Source organism: Triturus cristatus, chromosome 3_1 (assembly GCF_964204655.1).
Source record: "Triturus cristatus chromosome 3_1, aTriCri1.1, whole genome shotgun sequence".
Lineage (NCBI taxonomy): Eukaryota > Metazoa > Chordata > Amphibia > Caudata > Salamandridae > Triturus > Triturus cristatus.
The window spans coordinates 1,011,530,788-1,011,547,743 of record NC_140583.1 but is presented as its reverse complement, the minus strand read 5'-3'; the positions used below and the strand labels follow the sequence as shown (position 1 = coordinate 1,011,547,743).

Genomic DNA, 16,956 nt, shown 5'->3' with positions numbered 1-16,956 from the left:
CACAGATGACTGTGGAAGCATGATTGAAAATTTTTCAGCCAGGTGTGGAATTTGTCAAAACAAACACTTCCAAATACAGCCAGGCCTTTAAGACTTATAGGGCTGTATAGAAGTACTTCTATTCCACTTGGGACATGATGTATGAGGAGGCAATGGTAGGTGGGCCAGTCCAGTGAGCAAGAGGAAAGTAAACACCTGGAGCTGCATTATACAAGCGGCGCATTTTCCTTGATTGCGTCGGGCTCACCTTTTAAAAGGTACGTCTGGCGCAATGAAGGAAAATTCACAGTATTATAATGAATGCTCTTCCCTCAGGGCAGCCGCAAACCTGCGCTGCCCTGGGGGCAGCACACTCATAAGAAAAACAGAGTGGCTGCTTTGAAGCCGCTCCGTGTTTTCACAGTGCTGGCGGAAACCCGCCTGCACTTTTAAAGGGGCTTAGAGATCTCCTTGCAGGCAGGTGCAGGGAGTGACTGCCCCGTTCCCGCCTCCAGAGGGCTGCTCTAAGGGGGCGCACTGACAGTGTGCCACGTTTTAGGTGGCAAACTGTCAGTGCACCTCCTGACAGCTTCTTTGCCTCTGCGCCCACGTCTTTAATACGGCATGGGCACAGAGGCAAAGGGATTCCCTCATGTGCATGGGGCATGCCCCCATGCAAATGAGGGACCGCACCCTAAAGATGGCGCTGGCACTTTATGTGCGCCAGCGGTTTTGGTATTACAGAAGGGGCCACACAAGTGTCTGCAGCTCCTTTTGTAATACAAAATTGCCACGGTGGTGCACAAAGCGGGCGCAAACACCCGTTGCGCCCCCGGGGCACTTTGTGTAATACGGCCCCTGATATGTTTTATTTTCTTCAATGAATACAGTATGCATCTACAGCTCTAGTTTGTTGGGTATTTTACAAAGTACATTCAGGAAATAAACACAATGTCTGATAATGAGTTAGGTGAAGGTGCTGCAGAGGCAACGTTCATATCGGATTGCGAGGCATATTCGGATGCAATATCTACCTTGCAGGCAAGCTCCTTACGACAGCCACCCGAGAAAAAAGAAAAAAAGCACTTTGTGAAGTACAGACCAGAATGGGAGCCTACACACCACAACATCTGGAAATCGTCAGGGGATGTGTACAAGGCCAGGTGCAACCTGCGTGATAAAAACATTTCTATTGCCCACAGAGGAGAGTGGGATATCAAAACACATGCGGCAGGAGCACACCATAAGAAAAATGCCTCAGGCAGGGCGAAGATGGCAACAATTGTATCATACCTGCAACCAAGCTTCCAGCCAGAAGTAGCCAAGGTAAGCCATTGCTTGCTTCATCATAATGTGACATAGGTTGTATGCAATTCTTGTACACACTTCTTGCTTTGTCACACTCTTTCCAAGAATCCCCCGTTGATTATGCGAGACATATTGCAATTTTCTATTACTGTCTTTAAATGTGCAGCAGTGTTTACCAAGTCAGGTTGCCTTTAACATGCTTGTCTCACTCTATTTATATCAAGAACACGTTATAATTGCTCTTGGGTTAGCAGCTGTCACTTTAGTTTAAATGTGCAGCTGCAAGCCCCATTGTGGCCACTATTTTCTTCACCAGTGGAGACTTTCTTTGCGTGCTGCTTATACCTTTGTGCGTTCTTTTTTTATTTTAGGTCACAGATGCAGAGGTGACTCAGGTGAACCATGCTCTGAAGCATCACATGTCCAACCGCTTCCTGGATTGTGGCAACAAGCTATCCAAAGTAATGTATCCTGACTCATCCATTGCGATGAAAGCATCCTGTGGCCATACACAGGCATCAAGTATCACTACGAATGTGCTTGCATCTCTTTCGTTGCAACAAGCATATGAAGACTTAAAAGATGGCTATTTTTCAGTTTGCAGTGATGCCTCAAACAAAGGAAACATTAAACTCTATCCAGTTTTGTTGCAGCACTTTGCTGACCTATACTCCGATGAATTTCTATGAGGATGCAGCTGAAACTGCTACAGCTATTGCACAGCAGACCACAACAAAATTAAAAGAAAGAGCATGGGTTGAAATTAGAGCACATTGCTGCATACTGTTGGGACAACGCAAGTGTCAACTATGGACCATATCATTCTGTATTTCAGCTTCTGAAGGGGGCAAATGAAGACCTTCTGCCTGCAAAGTGTCCTGCCTATATCCTACACAACTGTGCTAAACAAGCCATTAATGGACTTTCTGTGGATGCAGAACCCTTTATCCTAAAAGTCCATAGAGTGTCAGCCTTTGTTTCGGCATGTCCCAACACTGTGGCTCACTTTATACCCAGCCATCGAACGACTGTTGAAGTGCTGGGCAGCACTGAAATCCTTTTGACTTTCCCTTGGGCAAAAATAAAATCACCCAGAGCAATATGGGATTTTCCAGGTCCTGAAAGTGGGGAGGCCACCATGTCATAAGGCAAAGTTGACTTTTTCTTTGTTCACAACATTTTGGTAATTTTCAACACGTCTATCCTGCATCTTGAGAAGGATGAGCTGAGCTCCCCGAAGGTACCAGGCATCTTCAGGATATTGTAAAACAACTTAGGGGCATATTCACATGGACTTATCTCCAAGTAATCTCCACCTTAACGCAACATAAGTGGAGATAGATTTAACACCCCATTCACAAGCAGGTGCAAACTGCAGACATCGCCAGTATTCCCATGATAACTGCCCTAAAATCAAACACCCCGGCAGACACCACCAAATAACTCTAATGATATGCAGAGTAGGCGTTTCCATGCAGAAGCATACGAAAAAACAACATCACTTTCACAACGAACTGACAGAACTGCGACGTGAACCAGAAACAGACAATAAGCCGCAGTGGCTGCAGGTATTTAACACCTGCCTCAAGCAGGTGTAAAAACGGACGCCTACCTGAAGTAGGCAATGGAGCCCCACACACTGCCATACCGAAGAACAAACGACGCCATGGAGCTACTCATCATGCAGCTCGGAGCCCCAACAGGGTCACAACACCCACTGCCACCACCCCCAGGACCGCCACCCCCGTACCCGAACCTGCAACCCCCCGGACCACCACAGAGGCAGCGTAGAGTAAGACAGCAGACCTACCGAAAACACACCAACCTCACAGACCTAATGCCAGTGGAAGTAATTGCCCACTACAGGCTCAAAAGGACAACCCTTCTCCGCATCATGACCCACATCGCCCACAGGCTGACGGTCCCAACACAGCAGAGAACCAACATCCCACCTCAGACAAAGCTGCTGGCTGTGCTGCACCTGTTGGCCTCTGGGACATTCCAACCAACAACTGCCTGAGTCGGAGCAGTCTCACAGCCAGCCCTATCAATGTTCATCACACTTGTCCTGGATGCCTTTCTCAGCTTCAAACCTCGGTACCTTCACTTCCCCAACACTGCGCAGGAGCAGCAGGAGACAAAGCAAGGCTTCTATGCCATAGCCGGATTCCCGGCCGTGTTGGGGGCAATTGACTGCACACATGTTCCACTTGTGCCCCCTGCGGATACTGCACACCACTACCGCAACAGAAAGCACACGCATTCCATCAATGTGCAGGCACTAGTAGACCACTGGGAATGTTCACCAATATCGTCGCAAACTACCCAGGCAGCGTGCATGATTCCTTCATCTTCCAACAGTCCATCATCAACCAGCACTTCCAGGATGGCTCATATGGAACGGGACTGCTCGTTGGAAAGTACCAAATCAACACACCACAAATCCCACAGCCACCAAAGCACAAGGCACATCTGTGGGGATGCACACGTGACCAAGCCACGTTCAACATGTCAGACTACACAACCACCTATCAGACACGACTACACCACTCTATGGTCATCCTGGGCTACCCCTGCACCCAATAGACATTTCATGGCACCGCAGCCACACAACGGCTTGACGTGTGGAGATGCGGAATGCAGCCATGACACATGTGAGACACTGCTCTGCCCTCATGACTCTTCCCCATTCTCCCGCTGGTCAGTGTCCAGGGGCGGTGGGCCCTTCTCGGCCGCTGTCCATCTGGGGCCACGGGCCCTGTGCGACTCGAGTCATCCCCCCTTGTGGTTCTGACATTACATGTCTGAGTGCCTGATGACTGTTGGAGTTGTTGCCAACACCAGCTACTCCCTGAGGGCTGGCTTACACTCACCCCACACACAGCCAGCACAGGCATCACTGAATTGGTGGGCCTGCCAACACATCCTGCTGAACCAAGTATTGACTCTTTTCTCCCTGCACTGTCACAGGTGATCAAGGATATACACTCTGCACTTGGATGATGACACCCCTCCGGGACCCGACCACACCCGCCCTTAGGCAGCACAATGCAGCCCACATAAACACCAGGGGCATCGTTGGATGCACATTTGACTTGTTGAAGTCACGTTTCAGGTGCCTGGACGGTACAGGTGGGAAGCTCTTGTACAGCCCGGATGTTGTGTGCAAGATGATCGTTGCATGTTGCACAACATCTGTATTCCTATCAGGGCCCCATGGATCCCAGTTCCAGAGGTACCGGATGATGATGATGGTGATGGGGCAGGTGGCCCACATCCCACTGCAGATGAGGCAGGAATGGCCCATAGGAACTACATCATTGACACCTACTTCTCATGAGCACGTCACATTGTGTCCATCAGTGGCAATCATGGGACAGTAGTAGATGTCCAATTGCACTGCATGTGTGAATAAAACATATTTGCAGGTTACAGGTTGGAATTGTGCATTGTCATGTTACATATCCCTGGGGTTACAGATATGATCTGCCTGGTTGTGCACATTTGTCGATCCAGTTGTTTCCAGTGTTCAGTTGTGGAGATGTTGCTGTTTGTACCGGGATGTTGCCAATGTCATGATGCACTTCTGCTTATGTGCGTATGCTGCACGGTGGGTGTGTCTCTCCTGCGGCTCTGATTTGTCTGCCACTGGTCTCTTTAATGCGGTGTGCCTGTCGGTTCTGTTCTTCAACGGTGCTTGGATGTTGTGGTGTGCATGTTGTCCTCTGCAGTGGGCCAGGGTGCATCCGTGGTACTCCACTGTAGCTGTATTTTGTTCAGTGGCATTTTCCGTATGCTGTTCTTGTGCTTGTTCCCGCATTGCGCGTGTCTGCAATGATCCTTTTTCATATATCCTGCACTACAATTAAAGCTTTTTAAAATTGAAGTGTGGGTTTCCCATATGTATACATCCTTCAGGGAAAGGTGATCCAGCAACCCATACGAAATTAATTGTATTACTGATTGTCTCTAGACAATCAACATTATCTCCAGCTGGGGTATAGGAGATGCGTAGGTCACAGACTGTCTATTTCTCCCTCACAAGCTGGTAAGTTGGCCCAAACCTGTGCTTTTCTGAGAGGCAAAGTGAATGTACAAGGCCATATTTACCAGAGAGCTTGTAAAAACATATCAGTCCAATTAGTAGTACCCTACTCAATATGTGCCTTTAAAAAACAGCAATGCTCTGAAATAGCTAGTTGCACCCCTCCTTAACTTTCCTCTGAATACACTGTTGTAAATTTCATATAATATGGCTACTTCTTCTAGAATACAGGAAGTGGATTCGGGAAGAGGGGTAGAAAAGTGGGCCTTAGGATAATGTAGAAAGAAATCAAAATCATAATACTCCCAAAAACCAGTGACTTGCATATCTTCTCCTTCCCCCTATGCACCTCCTGTCCCACTCCAGCTACAGGACCATACACACTTTCTACTTCTCCATAGGCCTTAAGCTGTTCATTGACATGGACTTCCTCTTCTTGGTCCTCCTCTTGAACCTCTAGCACTGAGAGCACTGAGAATCTATTGGAGAGGACTGTTCCTGTAGTCGGATCTTGTTCTAGAGGTTCAAGAGGAGGACCAAGAAGAGGAAGTCCATCATAAGGATCAAGAACAAGGTGAAATGGAAAATGGATCAGCGATCAATCAGAGAGAATCAAGCTGTCCGACCTCAGATTCCTCAACATCAGGTCCATGCTCATTAGCAGATCTGTTGTTAGCAATGAAGGAAGAAATGACATCCAGGTTTACTATTTCAGAGACAAACCAAGCGGAGATGGCTACGCGGTTCTCCGTCTCAGAGGCAAACCAGGCAGCTATCCGGGTCTCATGTGATGCTCTGGCTACAAAACTGGAAGAGATCACGGCTAGAACCGAGACACTTGAGGAAGAGATACCAAAACTGAAAGATTCCTTAGAGACTACCACAGCAAGGTTAGATTCCCTCTCTCTTGAGAACAAAGAACTGAAGGACGACCTGGAATGTCTAGAGAATCACTCGAGGCGAAATAATCTAAAAATGTTAAATGTCCCTGAGGCACTTGAAGGGGACGATTTGAAAGGTTTTCTGATCACTCTGTTAAAGGCTACTATCCTTAAAAACTTGCCGAATATCGATCTCAATCATGAGATTCAAAGGATTCACAGAGACCCCTTCAAAAGAAAGATTGGGAAACAGAAGCCACGTAAAAAACTGGTGAATTTCCTAACCTATTCCGTCAAAGAGTTAATCCTTTCAGAAGCATTAAAAGAAGGGACACTATCTTCGCCACCAACGGTAAAACCCACATTTTCCTTCACTATAAGATCTGATATCTCCCACATAACAGCCACAAGACAGTGGGAGATGGGGAAGAGGCTAGAAGAGATAAATAGCTTGGGGGCAAAAGCACAATTAAGATTTCCAGCCACCCTTCGGGTCATGTGGAAGAACCATATGCACATGTTGCGGACACTGGAAGATGTCGATACATTCATTGCCAAAATACAGCAAGAGAAAAAGGGTGGGTAACAAAACAGGAGGGAGACATAGTTACTAAACCGGAAGGTTCCGCCCACAATATATATCTCAGTTTTTTTTAGATAGGGGAGAGCACGAGAGGAAAGCACCCGAACAGGCTTAGATCAGCCTAATAGAAGGGAGGGTTCCTCAAGGGTTAGGGAATAATGGGTGGGTAAAGGGTCACGTGGGGGAGACTAAGGGGTTAAGAGTGGTAGGGGGATGAGAGGGGGGTAACACTAGGTGGAGGGCAGAGTAAGGAGAGGAAAAATAAAAATAAAAATACCTCATCGCACCAAGATTTAGGTCTAGTTAACAGTAATAAAGCAATAAGGAAGAATGTTTACTTTAAAGAAAACTCATGGCAACAACCAGTAGGATGAATAAAGTCCGTAAAATCCAATATATCTCCTGGAACTTAAACGGCCTGAGGTGTGAGCGTAGGCGTAGATTGATATTAAAATATTTAGAGCTCACACCTGCACAGATATGTCTACTGCAAGAGACACACTTAAACCCAGCTGAATTACAAGCGGTCTTTTCAAAGACCCCATGGGTACAATGTTTCTGTGCCTCACAACAAGTAACGAACATCCGAGGGGTAGCAATCGTCGTAAAAAAGGGGTTCCCATGTAGGATCAAGTCGGTCCAAACGGACCAATCAGGTAGATGGATCATTGCCCTCCTAGATATCGGGGGAGTCGAAATGACTTGTTCATCCTACTATGGACCAAATTCAGATGACCCCTCATACTTAGCTAAATTACAAGGTAGCCTAATGTTAGTAAATCCCCCCCTGATAGTAGGAGGGGATTTTAATGTAAAACTCGATCCAGTAAAAGACAGTTCCCACGCAAGTCACACAATAGCAACTTCAAAATCACGAAGGGTCTTGAAAAACTTAATTTCAAACTTAAACTTAGTCGATCTATGGAGAGCCAAGGTAAGCAACACCCAGGGTTTCACCTATTATAGTAAAAAATATAGTCATTCCTCACGGATCGATTACATATTGGTGAATAAAGAAGCGTTAAAAAGTTTTACAAGCATTATGGTTTTGCCGACACATTTATCAGACCATGCACCTTTACTAGTAGCTTATGCGATCAGCGATAAATGTTTCCAAACCCGATGGACCCTGAATAGAGCAATGTTATTGAACCCAGAAATAATTCAATCTATTAGTAGCTCTTCTTCAGAATTCTTTTCTATTAACCTGGGATCAACCTCCATAGATCACGTATGGGATGCCTACAAGGCTAACTTAAGAGGTTACAAGCACACATAAGTTTAAAAAATCGAATAAAGACCCAGGAACTAAATACCCTTGAGGGAAAGATTGCTACGTTGGAGACTGAGATGAGAGAGGCTCCAATCGGAGCTGCGCAGGAACTAGATTTGATAAATGGTAAACTGGAGGAGGCAAGACAAAACGTTAGGCTCTTTTTAGATGAGAAGTGTAAGGCGCAATGGCAGACTAGAAACATAGAGGTCTTCGAATACGGGGAGAAAGCGGGGGCAATTCTGGCCTGGAAGGCAAGATTAGATAGGGCAAAGAACGATATCAATGAGTTATATATTGACAGTAGCGGAAATAAATCTAGTGTCCCGGAAGAAATACAGAAGACTTTGTTAACACTATTTTCAGACCTATACAAGGAAGACCTTGAACCCTCCCAAGCCCAGATATCTAATTGGTTAAAAGATAAGTCTCCTCCAGTCTTAACGGAGGCCTCCAAGATGGCTCTGGATGCTCCCATTACTACACAGGAGATATCGATTCAAATAAAGCGGTTAAAAAACAAAAAAGCAGCAGGGCTTGATGCCCTCCCCAACGAAATATACAAATTACTTCAAGATGACCTTTTACCAATACTCCACGCCCTTTTCAACTCAATCTACTGTCCCAATGGGGTGATGCCTAGATCATGGAGTGAGGCCACGTTGGTGTTAATTTTAAAACCCGGGAAGGACCCTTTGGCGGCGGATTCCTACCGTCCAATTTCTCTGCTCAATGCAGATTATAAAATCTTCATGGGTATTTTAGCAGAGAGACTGGCGAAGTTAGCTCCTAGTTTAATTAACTCCTACCAGAAAGGCTTCATACAAGGGAGGGTTATTCAAGATCAAACCCAACTTTTGATTGGAAACATAGATCTGGCAGAAGCAAGAAAAGACCCCCTGGCAGTAGTGGCAGTAGATGCCGCCAAAGCATTCGATCGCGTTTGTTGGAGATATCTGTGGCAAGTTTTGGAGGTCATGGGAATAGGCCCCGTATTTATACATACTGTTACGCACTGTTACTCAGGCGCCTCGGCTAAAATCCTCCTAAATAGTTCACTAACTCCTAGCTTTCCTATTCAGAGAGGGACAAGGCAGGGATGTCCCCTGTCCCCACTTTTGTTCAACCTCTATATAGAGCCCCTAGCCCAAACAATCAGACTGAATAATGACATTACCCCTTTTAAATCATTAAGCTATGAATGTAAATTGGCACTTTACGCTGATGACGTTATTGTTTACACTAACGATCCTGAGAATGCAATCCCTCAACTGGAATTCACGTTAAGGGAATTTGGTAAGGTATCAGGGTATCGGGCCAACTCAGATAAAACCGAGATAATGTGTTGGAACACCACATACAATAGTGGCCCCCTGAGTAAGGAATTTAGATATCTTGGAATAAAAATCGTCAAAGATTTAAATAAAATTACTTTAATAAATCTTAGGAAAATCGAAAAGGACATAGATTATTTATTTGCCAAATGGAAGAACCTCCCTTTGACCATCTTTGGAAGGGTAAACTTGGTCAAAATGTCTGTGCTCCCTAAATTAACCTATATTTTCAATGCTATTCCATTAACCTTTCCTGGTAAAACCATAGCCAAGATACAGGGTAAAATAGGTAGCTTTATTTGGGGCCAAAAAACATCTAGGATGTCGTGGAAGAAGCTTAGGAGGAAGTTACTTAAAGGAGGATTAGCCTTGCCTGACATCAACTGGTATCTAATGTCCTTCCAGTTTAAAGCTGTTAGAATGCTATTAACCTACCCAGATACAACTGCATGGGGGAGAGTACTGGGGGAAATGGTGTTAGTTGAGGGCGGCAGCCGGCAAGGCGGGTTTTTGCACAAATATGGTGCACCAAGGTTTTTTAAAAGGGTCCGGCTAAAGGTATTGAAATCTGCCTTATTAAATTGGTATCAAATGAGGAAGATATGGGGTATTGGCTATTTTTCGAATTTTGCTCCAATTTGGGATTCTTCGGGGACCCCCCCTTGTATGTGTGACAGTTTGGCAATACCAATTAAAAACTCAGGTATGGAGAGGTGGTCAGAACTGGTTGACTCAGAGGGTATCCTTCCTTGGGAAGTACTCTCAGTTAAAGTAGGCCCTCACCTCTCAAGGTTTAAATATCTACAACTAAAAAGTTGGTACGAGGCAGAAAAACATAACATCGTCGGAAACTGGGAACTAGAGCAATTATTACAAGATATATCCCCGAGGAAGAAGGAGATAGCCTTATGGTGTGCTCGAATTCAGGAAGCAGAGGAAATCAAGACCTCCTCTCCCTCCTCAGTTTGGAATGGATCACCTTTAGACACCTGCATTGAGGAGCTATTTTATCCATCATTAAAATTATTGTATAAATATATAAAGCCGGCATCCCTGAAGAAAAATCATTTTTTTGTAATAAACAGACTATACTATACCCCAGCCAAAATTGCAAAATTTGCACCAATCCCGCCCCCAAGTTGCCCAAGATGTAGTCTTGTACAAGCCAATGATCTACACATTTTCTTCCAGTGCCCTGAATTAACAACATATTGGAAAGGCTTGAAAGATATCCTCTCATCCATATTAGAAGTAGACATAGTTGTAGACCTATCCCTGGTGTTTTTTGGTAAGAACGATTCTACCAATGGCGTGCTCCCACAGGATCACATGATCCTCGTTCTATATTTGATCCTCCTGGCAAGAAGAGAAATTTGTATTAAGTGGAAGGATAACATCGCTCCGGGCAAGGAAGAATGGTTGAGAGCCGCCATAAGAATGGCGAGATTAGACCAAGACACCAGGGATGACAGTCATCATAACATTTTGCAACCCCTGACAAGTTGGGCACGGCAGAGACATCTGATTTGATTCAATCTACCAACGAATCAAATAACAAAAAAAAACAAAAAAAAAAGAAATCTCCACCTAAAAGGTCCTATGATTACACCAGTCCTCAAATACGAGAGGAAGGCCATGGGGCCTGGACAGAAACAGCGAGCCAAAGAGGCCCCCAGGAACGAGACAATGTTGGCTTGTCAAATTTGGTGAGATGAGGATTAAAAAAAAAAAAAAAAAAAAAAGCTGTTCATTGACATGAGACTTTTAAGCAGTGAAATAAATAGGTAAGAGATGGCGTTAGGATCACGCTGTTTCAGTATTCTGTGCTCGCACAACTTAATTGCAGCAGCTGCATGTTTCAGAGGAGAGATGTTGGCACCAGCACGTTTTTATTTACAAATGACGCACTGTCTTTCTAGGAAGATGTCAACTGCTACAGGATCTGTGAAACGCAATTCCTTATCTTCATGTAGCACCTTCAGTTGTGCTGACAGTGTGGCACCCCCCCACCCCCCCATTACTACAAAGCTCGTACATCTCTGCACAAATTTCACTTTCATTCCTTAATAAGAGCATTTACATCTGGGGGAAAAGGAGTATCCTGTAAAAGGTTGCTGAATGCTTGAAGACTGCTTCTCAACATTCTGAACTTGTCAAACCCACCATGATTGCATCACCTCATTAGGAATTGACCACAGCAGATTTTGAATGTAGATAATATGCTCTCCGCACCAGCAGGGGGTCTGCATGATTGGGGGAGTTAGATGGTCTGTAAAAAAGGTTTGAAGTACCTCACTAATGTCCTTATCTGGCACCCAGGCACGACAGACCAGAACTACATGTTGCCTGCCATTTTAGAGCAGTCCTAACTTTACATTTGCCTTCAAGTAATAACAGAGCTTTTATGGTCCTCTGTCTAAATGCTGTCCAATCTTGAAGTTCTGTAGGATGTAGCGATCAAACCATCCTCTGCCATCTGGCCCTGTGCTCCCAATGAAGTGACCATTCTTTCAATCCCTGGCAGCTTGCCCTCCCCACCTCTTCCACCCTGAATTGCGTTGCCACCATTGCTTTTTCCACCCTATCCAGTTTCTTCACTATGGTGCCCAATGCTCTCACTGTTTTTCTATGAACCTTCAGGAGTCTGCTTATGAGTACTGATTTAAATTCTTCTATCTCACATTCTCTTTCTCCTTCATGAATGGTGGGCACAAAAATCCCATTTTTCACTTTTACCTTGTTTTACCTCCTTGATGTTGGCCTGCATCTGTCATAGAGTGACCATGGGTCAGGTTGGCCACTGTGGCATTGAGTATCCTCCTCCGCAGACGACAACTCCCACATAGCCAACTAAGCAGTCCTGGTTAAACCTGCTTACTCCTCTTTCTATCAGTGGACTCAGTCTCTCCTTAAAATCAAATGTGATTTGTGCACATCCAACATTGCGTTGCCACACATCCCTGTTACTGGCATCTCTATGGCCCCATAGCTGCATTCTCTCTGCGTCTGCCTCCTTGGATCACTCCATAGTAAAGTTTGGGCTTTGTCAATCACTATTTTCTTCCACACCATGGGTGTACCACAGGTTCAGCTAAAAGTCTCCACCTCATCTATTGCCCATGTAAAGGCAGTGGCCCTTCAAGTCCATCAGCTGATCCCTGCCTAAAGAAAAGTCAAACTAGACAGGGAGCTCAAAGAAACAAATCTATCAAGCGTGCCCGTTGCTTCAATACTCATCATCATATTGTTTTTAAATACAAGTGCTATTTCCCCTAAATGTCTAATAAAAATCTTACATGTAAGTGGCAGTATATTGATGCAAGAATGTAAATGGATCCAAACAAACTATAATCATCAAGATCATCACTTGCAAAGCAACTGAGGCAAGGGAGGTGGAATCAGCTGCAGCACAAGCAGTCAAAGTCACAAACAGAAAATGTGTTTCAGCACATGCAACAGCGGTCACAGAAGATAAAGTCAGCATAACTACTGCGAATCACAGCTGAGGACAAGAAGGTAGAGTAAGCACAAAAACTACAACACAGAGGTAAGTGGAGTTTGGCACAGGCTCACCATGGTTAAGATGTGGCTTAGTAGATTTTTCACTCGGCTACCTTCACTTTCACCTTCCTTGGGTGAATTTCACATCTACTGGTGGTGCAGATTTGCAAAATAAACAGAATGCATCATATTGTTCCTCTGTAAAGTAAATAAATCAATAACATCCATGCACTTCAGATTTGATTCCCACAACATCCACTCTTATCTCTCTAGTAGCTCTTATATGTTGTCACTAGTAACCCTCGTCAGGCATTGCCTGCAGTGCCAGATTAAACCCTATGGAGGACCCTAGGCAGTCGAAATTTCGGGTACCCCTTGCAAATTATCTCCTCATACACTTTTAATTTTAACAACCAAAAACTTTAACAAACCAATTTTATTACATAAAACTAAACATTAACAATTATTAATGTTATTAAACACAAATTAATTGGAAACAATTTAAGAAAGCTTGATTGTAATTTTCTTTCAAGAAAAAATCAATATTATTTTGATCCGTTGTCGCGGGACCCCTAAAAAGAGTGGGAGCGATAGGCGAGGACCTACTTTGCCTGTTTGGTAATCCGAAACTGCTCACCTGTAGCCTGTGCTGCACTTGACTAAGGCATGGTGTGTCACAGCAGTGTTGTGAGCATACCACCTAATTTACACAAGCCCCAAAGCTTGGGCGGGTAAAGAGGAGTTGAAAGGTCATTATTTTTCTTTCCTCTGTGTCGGTAGACACGTCAAACTCGTTGTTGCTCGCACCAGTCTGGTAAACAGGTTATTTTAGCAAGCTGTGTTTCCAAGGAGTGCTAATATCAGCCCATTTGCAAGAGAAACTGGCAGATGCATTTGACACCCTGTCGCTGCTCTCTCACCCACTGTGCTGTTTATGAAGTTTTCAGTTGCAGGTTTTATTAGATTAATTTGTTTAATCTAAACCTCAAAATAGAGAGAGAGGAGAGATGCACTGAAGAAGGATAACAAAGTGATAACTCTGAAATTATAAAGTGGGAAGTAATAACAAAGCATGCCCTCCCTTGGTAGATGGCCCTCCTAAGAAAGGCTTCCTTATTTCGAGGAAATAGGAAAAAACAAATGAACGAGTCACCATATTAATAAAACGGATTCTACTCCCTTAATGGGACTATGCAGTTGTGTGAATTGGTCAATTACCATGTAGGCCTGTCACTTTGCATTGATCAGCTTTCAGAAGTGCCTTGAAGAGTGGCCATGTGGAAGCTGACAAAGTGGGAGAAATCTTTCACTACATTTTCGGGTCTTAAGGGTCTCCTATCGAGTGTCCATACTTTTCTTATGGAGGGAGCTGAGACCCAGGAGGGTTCTTATATGAACCACTGGTTTTGATGAATAGCCTCTTTTACCATGCATCCCAAAAGCACATGTGGCTTAACAAAATAGTCAGTACCGCAACTGTGTTGTTACCACGAGTTCCATTGCAACGCAAGTGATCACAGCGACTTGCTTTAGGGAAGCGCTGGACTTTGGAACAGTTTAAATTACTATTCCAACTCCAGTTGGTGTATCAGGAGGGAAGGTGTTGGACTTAAAATCCAACACCAGTCCAACACCGCATTCCCTAAAGCAAGTCATTGTTATGACTTGCGTTGTAATTGAACTGGTGGTAACGTCTCAGTTGTTGTACTGACTGCGTTGTAATGGCACTGTGATGTAATGCTTGTGTTGTAATAGATGTTTCCTGTCTTGATACTTTACCTGCCCAACCCAATTGAAACAACGGCAAAACTATGGGATGATACCCCATCCTTGTGTAAAAGCTACAGCAGAGGGGTCCCATAATGATTCTGTGGTATACCACGTGCGCCAGCTAAAGCACATGTTCAGTAAGTCCAACGACTTGTGCTGGAGAGAGTGTGGCCATGAGAGGATGTGGTTCACGTGTGGTGGTAGTGCCCCAAGCTGACTCTCTACTGGAAGGAGGTTCTAAGCTGCATCAGAGAGTCGTGGGCTATCTGTCGCGGGCGGTCCGGCAACTATAAAGTGGGCCTTCGACCCAAGGGATATGATTGCATGTTGCAGGGTGGGATTGGAGAATTATCTTTAATATGCTGCTCACAGCAGAACAACTGATAGGACAGGTGCTGGATTTGCACAGGGTCCGTACCATGCATGAATGGGCGAGCAAGTTGTGTTCTTCAACAGCAGTGGAAAAACTTACATGGAGGCTTTATGATATGGATCACACATTTTAATATCCTGATCCTAGTTGAATACTTTTCAGAAGCTGGGGGAGGGAGGCTTTAAAAAAAACAAAATTCGAAATGTCAGTGTGTGTTTGACTGGTCTGGCCAAAGTTGTGTAACTGTAAGTGGTGTAATACTTGATTTGTACTTTTAGGTACCGGTGTGCTGCACAGGCACATATGGGAAAATAAAATGCAGGCTCTGAACACTCATGAGAGTTTGTAGAGATTGACAGTTTCTAACAGGCTTTAGTGACCTTTGCCACTGTAGTCTTTTTATTTCAGCTAGTCCTTTTCAGAAATGGAAAGTAAAGGCTGAAATAAGTGGCTCAGGGTTGCAAAGGTCACTCGAGTGTGGTAAAGCTGACAGCAGCAGCACTGTCTCTGTTAAATCTTTTCTCAACCAATCACAATTCTTACTCTTACCATTGAAAAAAACAAATCAACCAAGGTATGATTTTTATAAGGTCAAGAAAATTATTATATTGAAGCTCACTTAAAAAAAAAAAAGATAAAACAGGCTTCTGAGAGGTTGTGTTCAGGCAACAGCAATGCCACTGTTCCTTAAACACAGAAAGGGTTCATCACTTGCAGTGTAGGATTTGTGCAACACACAGATGAGGAGGTATTGCTTTCAACAGTGTGCCAGGTACAGTGACACCAGTCACCCCTACTGAAGGCCTTTAGCCCTAAGGCAGGGTGCACTATAGCCTATGTGTGGGCATATCAGCATGAACAGATATGCCCCTACAATGTCCAGTCCATTCTGAGATGTTGTAGGTGCACAGGGAAGCCATAGAGATTACCTGAGCTGGATACTTGTCAACATGAGTTTCCTAGCTCCACGATTGCTTCACTGATTTCTAAGATGTTTGGTACCGAACAGCTTGTCTTAATAAACTCTCCCTAATGCCAGTGTTCAATTTATTAATAAATTCATACAGGAGACCCTTTTAGAGGTTCCCCTAAAAATCTACCAAGCACTAGTATGGTTCCTGACTTGTTTTTGCCAGTGTGCCCCCACCAGACATGGTTCTGACCTGATGGGGTGAGGGCTAGCATTCTCAGAGGACAGAGACAAAGCCTCCTCCAGGACACCTCATCCAGGACAGGATGGCCTTCCTGTTCTACTTTTGGTGGGAGGAAAGGTGGTAACATTAGTTAAATTAGCAGAAGGGTCCCCACTTAGTCTACATCATCCCTGGGCCGGGTCAGGCTATGTGAACTCCTATCCTGAAATTCAACCATCTTGGGATGGTGAGAAAACCTCCTATAAGGGCTAAGGTAGTGCCCCTTCCCACAGGAAGTGGTCGCTAGAGGGGGTAGACACTCTAAAGGTAGAAAAAACATTGGTTAATACTTATCTCCCCTTGTAACGCCCTGAATTCAGTATTTAAGTAGCCCCCAAGACTTGAAAATCAGATTTCATGGACAAGAGAAGACCAGTACAAAGAAGACCTGCTGCTCGAGAACTGAGGTAGTGCTGCAGAAGAAAAAAGGCACCAAACCCTGCCTGCTGCTCCCAGGACTCAAACATTGCTGCTGGTGTGTCCTCCTGAAACCTGAAAGGACTCCAAGAACCCCTGAGCACATCCAGCCTTCAAGAAATTGCTGTGAAGCTTCCTTGGAGTGAATGTATCACTCCACTGCACACTGCAGGCACCAATCCAGTAAAGTCTGGTTTGTCGACTTTTGCTCCTTGACAACCTCGATGCAGCACCAAATCAAGGAAAGGTACAACAGCAACAGATGGTTATATCTGCCTCTCCACCAAGTTTGGAGGCAC

At 44.7% G+C, this 16,956-nt stretch overlaps 1 pseudogene; it reads left to right on the top strand.

Moving 5' to 3' along the window:
* Window positions 1-930: 930 nt before the first annotated feature.
* Window positions 931-2,142, top strand: LOC146861426 (uncharacterized; annotated as a pseudogene).
* Window positions 2,143-16,956: the final 14,814 nt, after the last annotated feature.